General features: G+C 39.7%; 1 non-coding gene across 1 annotated transcript; it reads left to right on the forward strand.

The window, feature by feature from the left end:
* Positions 1–4,974: 4,974 nt before the first annotated feature.
* LOC111750813 (U6 spliceosomal RNA) lies at positions 4,975–5,081 on the forward strand. Its single transcript, XR_002785867.2, has one exon. It is a non-coding gene; the product is annotated as a U6 spliceosomal RNA (small nuclear RNA).
* The last annotated feature ends 1,376 nt before the right edge of the window (positions 5,082–6,457 follow it).

Consider the following 6,457-nt stretch of genomic DNA (forward strand, 5'->3'; position numbering starts at 1 on the left):
TGAGCTTGGCCAAGGCGGATTTCGAATTCAGCTTAACAATTCAGAGAATCGCATTATCGGTCTATTGCATATGGAGAAAACCACTTAGACAAGGATTCTATGAGGCTAGCTTAAAACCAAAACCAAACTCACTGCCGTTGAGTCAATTGTGACTTGTAGCAACCCTATAGGACAGAGTGGAACTGCCCCATAGGGTTTTCAAGGCTGTAAATCTTTACAGAAACAGACTGCCACATCTTTCTCCCATGGAGCAGCTGGTGGGTTCAAACTGCCGACCGTTCAGTTAGCAGCTGAGAGCTTAACCATAATACCACCTACTTAGTTTAATCGCCAGCATTTGTAAATGATTGTGCAATCTTGTGTAATCGTCTTTTATTTTGACTGTTTTGAAAGAAATATTGTTGTTGTTTTTCCATTAAAAGTAACTGCAAAGAAAACATGCATTGTTTGTCATTATTTTAAATAATAAAAAAAAAAGCAAGCTTTGGACATTTTCACTTTCTTCTGGCTTCTAATATAAATGCTTCCTTTAACTAAAATACTGTTTATTGGAGGCATTGGTGGCTCAGTGGTAGAATTCTTTCTTTTCATGTGGGACCCCAGTTCGATTTGGGCAGACACCACTGGTTTCTCAGTGGAGGCTTGCATGAGATGTGATGCTGAATAGGTTTCACTGGAGCTTTCAGACTAAGACAGACTAGGAAGAAAGGCCTGGCAATCTACTTCAGAAATTCAACCAATAAAAAACCTATAGATCATGATAGCTCTATCTACACCCTATCATGGGGATAGCATAGAACTAAGCAGCATTTTGTCCTGTTGCGCATAAGGACATCTTGAGTTGTGGCTGACTTGGCAGCAGCTAATAACAACAACTCTTTGTTAATGTTTAGCATACAGGTTTTGTTAGTTTTCTATTGCTGCCATAACAAATTACCCCAAACTTAGTGGCTTAAAAAGACACAAACTTATGATCTTTTAGCTCTAGAGGTGAAAAGTCTGGTCTGGGTGTCATTGGGGTATTTTACCCAGTGAACCTAAGGATCTGACCTTGCTGGTTTCCAACCTTCTAATTTCCTGTTAATTTTTTATGTGGAGCAATTTAATTAGCTAATGATGCCTTGCTAATGCAGACCCACTATGTCCAGAATGCAGACCCACTATGTCCTGAAGATCTCACCCTCATAACTAACCATGCCCATTGTTCCAGTCATGTGTTGCCTTGTAACAGTTCACCCCAACACTTGTTAGCTGCTGCCGAGTTGGCCCCTGACTCATTGTGATGCTATGTGTTATAGAACTGCTCCAGTGGGTTTTCTTGGCTATAATCTTTATGGCAGTGATTCACCAGGCCTAGGCCTTTCTTCTGCAGAGCTGCTGGCTGGATTTCAATTGCCAGCATTTAGGTTAGTAGCTGATTGCCAACTGCTTGCACCACCCAGTCTCCTCCCCAAAACTTAGTGGCTTAAAACAACAAACATCATGTGTTTCGCTCATAAATCTGTAATTTGGGCAGGACTGGGGAACACTGGCTCTGCTTCATATAGCAGCTCAAGTGGGAACTGGAGGATCCACTTCCAAGATGGCTCACTCACATGACTAGCACATTGATGTTGGCTTTTGGCTGAGACTACAATCAGGAGCTTCAGGTCCTCTTCATGTGGGCCTCTCCATAGACTACTTGGGCTTCCTCAAAACATGGTGGCTGGGTTCTAACAGTGAATATTCTAAGAGACAGAATGAAGATGCTGCCAGTTTCTTAAGACCTAGCTCAGAAACTGACAAAGCATCGCTTTCACCATACTCTATTTGACAAGGAATCACAGAGCCCAGATTCAACAGGCAGGGACTTAGACCCTGGCTGTCATTGGAAACACTGTCAAAGAATTTGGGGGGCATGTTTTAAAACCACCTTACTCATTAAGATATGTTTTTAAACAAATATATTTTTAAAGAGAATTTGGAAGTCATCTAGCTTACACTTCTTTAGGTAGGCACAGTCAAACATTCCAGCAAGAATCTAGAATCTGGAATATACAAGGTTTGTTGGGAATGCTTTTTGTTGTATTGGCCAATATCTGGAACTCTGGTAGAGCAGAAATCACTGTTGAACTTCCAGTGTTGAGGGAACCAATTTTCTTCAGGAAAGAAAGAGTGGCTTTTATACGTCAGGTGCTCTGATTCATGAGAGGTTAGGATTTCAGGAAGCTTTAAATACGGTGGGAATGCCTGATATGCTGATGAAGCTATCTAGTCTAAGCCTTGCCAAAAGCAAGGAGATTGAAAGAGGAAACTGGCTAAGGGCCACAACAAAGATCCATGTCAACCACCCAGCATGTGGCAGGCAGAGGAGCAAAGAGAACTAGGTGTGAAGAGAACCAGGAAAAGCAGGACAACAGCAAGAGACTGAAAGGAAAGAAGCCATTCAGTTGTACAGGGTACGGGGAAGCTTCTGAAAGGCAAGAAGGGAGGAGTGTGGGGACAAGTGGCACGGTCAAAGCCCTTTGACAGGAAGGTGATCCAACAGAAGTGGGATGAAAAGACAGTCATTGAAAGACACAGCAAAAACTAATATTTTTTTTTTCTGCACCTTGAAGTTCTAACCACATTAGTGGATTGTCCATGAGTATGGTATTCTCTGAAATCTTACATACCTTCAGATTAATTCAAGCTGTATGTGCCTGGATTCAAAATTCACTTCTACCCCTTACCATCGAGCAACTTTGTTTCTCTAAGCCTCCACCATTTTTTCCTGTAAAATTGGTTTAATAATAATAGAAAAAAAATTTTTTTATTATACATTAGAGTATTATCATATGTATAATACACATCCGATCTAGTATGTGCAGTATTACGTATATATGCTATATTATTGGAGCCCTGGTGGTGCAGTGGTTAAGCACGTGGCTGCTGATAGGTCAGCAGTTCAAACCCACCAGCTGCTCCACAGGAGAAAGATGTGGCAGTCTGTTTCCACAAAGATTTCAGCCTACCCTATGGGGCAGTTCTGCTCTGTCCTATACAGTCTCTACGAGTTGGAATTGACTTGACAGCCATGGGCTTGGGCTTGGGCATACTATATTATTAGGCATTATATAAGTTATATTATTAGAACGTGAGAATTATAATGAGGTAATATGTATTAAACTCCTAGCCTGTACTTAGCATTCAAGAAATATTGGCTCCTACTATATGCCTCTCTATTACAGCATTTCTGCATCTGAAAAACTCAAATTCACTGCTTTATAGGTTGTTTAAAAACACTCAATCCATTTTTTGAGATACCTTCTATTTATAACAATAATACAAACTCATTTAAAGAAATTAGGAAAATGTTGATATTTTAAAAATTGAAAAATATGAAAAAGAAAAAAATTCTTAATCACTCAGAGATACCCACTACACAAATTGCTTCTGGAAAATAAATGTTCGTAAATATATTTAATACTTCACATGATACTTTGTAGCCTAATTTTTTTGCTTCACCATATCCTAAACCTAGCTGTTTATCTTCTAATATTCTTAGAGAACTTTGTTTTTAATGACTTCATTTCATTTTTTCATATGGCCATATCATAACATGTTTAACCAATCCCATAGTTCTAAGTATTTGGTCTTTATACTTTTGAGCTATTGAAATAATGCCGTCATGAACTTTTTTAATATAAGTCTTTGAAAGCATCACTGATTATTTCCCTGAGATAGCCTTCTTAAGTAGAATTGCTGAATAAATGACATGTGCATTCTTGAGACTTTCATCGTATGGGATTCTGAGACATCTCTTGTCTCCGCCTGTTCCTTCCCCTCCCCCTCACTCCAGCACACCTAAGTTGTCCATTCTAAATTGTCTAATCTAATGAGGAGCTACCATGAAAATACCCCACTTAGAAGCCTCATATTTTAGCACTTCATTTGTTTCAAATTAACCTAATGATGAAGGAATGAGAAGCTCCTTGTGATTTCACAATTTATATTTCAGAGCAGACAGTACAAACTTACTCTCATACCTTATAGGGATTTTTCCCAGTTTACCTAAACTTTCACCTGAACCTCACACACACACACACACACACACACACACACAAAGATGGGGCTTAAGAAATATCACTTCTCACAGTTTTCCTATGATTTTAAAGTCTTTTTTTTAAGTCAAATTTAACTCCCAACTGTTTACTATATACAGACAGTACGTAGCATTAATGTACATATCATTACATCTTCATTTTGAAAAAAAACTTTACAAAGTTTTTTTTATTATTTTTATTTTTTACTGTACTTTAGATGAAGGTTTAGAGAACAAACTAGTTTCTCATTAAACATTTAGTACATATATTGTTTTACGACTTTGGTTAACAACCCCACAACATGTCAACACTCCCTCTTCTCAATCTTGGGTTCCCTATTACCAGCTTTCCTGTACCATCCTGCCTTCTAGTCCTTGCCCCTGGGCTGGTGTGGCCCTTAAGTCTTGTTTTGTTTCATGGGCCTGTCAATCTTTGGCTGAAGGGTGAACCTCATGGAATCTTTCTTATTCCTTCTTACTCTTATTGTTATAGAGTCGGACTCTTGAAGTGTGGGACCCAGACCAGCAGCGTCAGCTTCATGTGGGAAAATTTTTTTTAATGCAAATTCTCAGCCTACCTCTGCCAAATTAGAAATTTGGGGGGGAGTGAAGAGAGGGGCAGCAATCTGGGTTTTAACAAACCCTCTGGGTGGTCCCGGTACATATTCAAATTTGAGAGCCACTACTCTGGACTAGAAAGCACAATAATCACTGGTTGGCTGCTTTTCCGGAGGGAAGCAGAAGACAGATGGTCTTGAAGAGAGAATTTGCTCGTGATCCATCACGTTAGGGCACAAGTCCCCAAAGAAATATTCCATCAGCAACCCTCATTTTCCTCAACGATAAGATAATGGAGACAATGAATGCCTGTCTCTCAGGGGTTTTGTTAGCATTTTAAAAAGATGGTGTTTGTGCTCAATTTGGCAACACATATGCTAAAATTGGATCCATACAGAGAAGACAAGCAAGGCCCCTGTGCAAGGATGACACTCAAATTCATGAAGTATTCCATATTTTTTTCCTGAATGAGAAACTAATTTGCTCTGTAAACTTTCACCTAAATCACACACACATACACACACACATACACACAAATATGGTGCTTAAGAAATATCACTTCTCTTCCCTTTTGGCAAAGTTAATCTACTCTGAATTTTGATCCTTTGTTTTCTTCTTTTGAGCAAAGTGTAACAGCACTGTACCAAGAAGGGAGAATAAATTGCTTTGCTATAGAAACCCGGACTGAAATCTTTTCCCTTCAAATATCCCTTGGCCACTCTGAAAGCAGTTCAAGTTGTAAACACCCTGGCAATCATAGAGAGTAGCTCAATAGTGCTGCATGGAGGATACAAAGAACATGCCCTGTGCTTGAGAAGCTCACACTTCATTTGGAATGATAAGATAGTTACATAAGAAAAACAAATTTAGAAACAAACAAAAGAAAGCAACAGAGAAGGACACTCTTCAAAGCTGATATGGTTAATTCCCAAGTAGGTGGTTGTTACGGATTGAATTGTGTTCCCCCAAAATGTGTATCGACTTGGCTACCCCATGATTCCCAGTATTGTGTGGTTGTCCACCATTTTGTGATCTGATATGATTATCCTATGTGTTGTAAATCCTAAACTCTGTAATGTTAACAAGGCAGGATTAGAGGCAGTTATGTTAATCAGGTAGGACTCAATCTACAGGATTAGGTTTTATCTTGAGTCAATTTCTTTTGAGACATAAAAGAGAGTTGAATAAAAGAGCCAGGAGTGGAGCATGTTCTCTGGACCTGGGGTCCCTGCATTGAGAAGCTCCTAGACAAGGGGAAGGTTGATGACAAAGATCTTCCCCTAGAGCCAACAGAGAGAGAAAGCCTTCCCCTAGAGCTGGCACCTGAATTCAGACTCCTAGGCTCCTAAACTGTGAGAGAATAAATTTCTGTTTGTTAATGCCATCCACTTGTGGTATTTCTGTTATAGCAGCACTAGATAACTAAGAGTGGTCTGTGTAATAAGAATACCTCAGAAGCAGGCATCTCAACAGATGGTAGCTTCTATGTGGAGGAAATATGATGGGAGCTGGGAGGAATGAGAGCAGATGAACTGAAACAGAGTGCAAGTCTGTTTGGGAGCCTATGCTGCAGGGGCAGAAAAGGGTGTCTATGTAGAGTAGTGCATACAGGGCTGGAATGCAACACTGAGACTGACTGTGGAAAGAGTATTGAATTCCAGGTTTAGGAGCTCAGACTTGATCTTGGACAGGTAACACAATACAATGGTTAAGCGCTTGAATTTAGTCAGATTTCTAGGTTAAATCCTGGCTCTGCCTTTTACCATCTGTGGGAGCTTGGACCAGTCACTTAATCTGTGTCTCAGTTCTCCATACAAAAAAGATGTATAATAGTAG

The sequence above is a fragment of the Loxodonta africana genome, chromosome 5 (assembly GCF_030014295.1).
Source record: "Loxodonta africana isolate mLoxAfr1 chromosome 5, mLoxAfr1.hap2, whole genome shotgun sequence".
Lineage (NCBI taxonomy): Eukaryota > Metazoa > Chordata > Mammalia > Proboscidea > Elephantidae > Loxodonta > Loxodonta africana.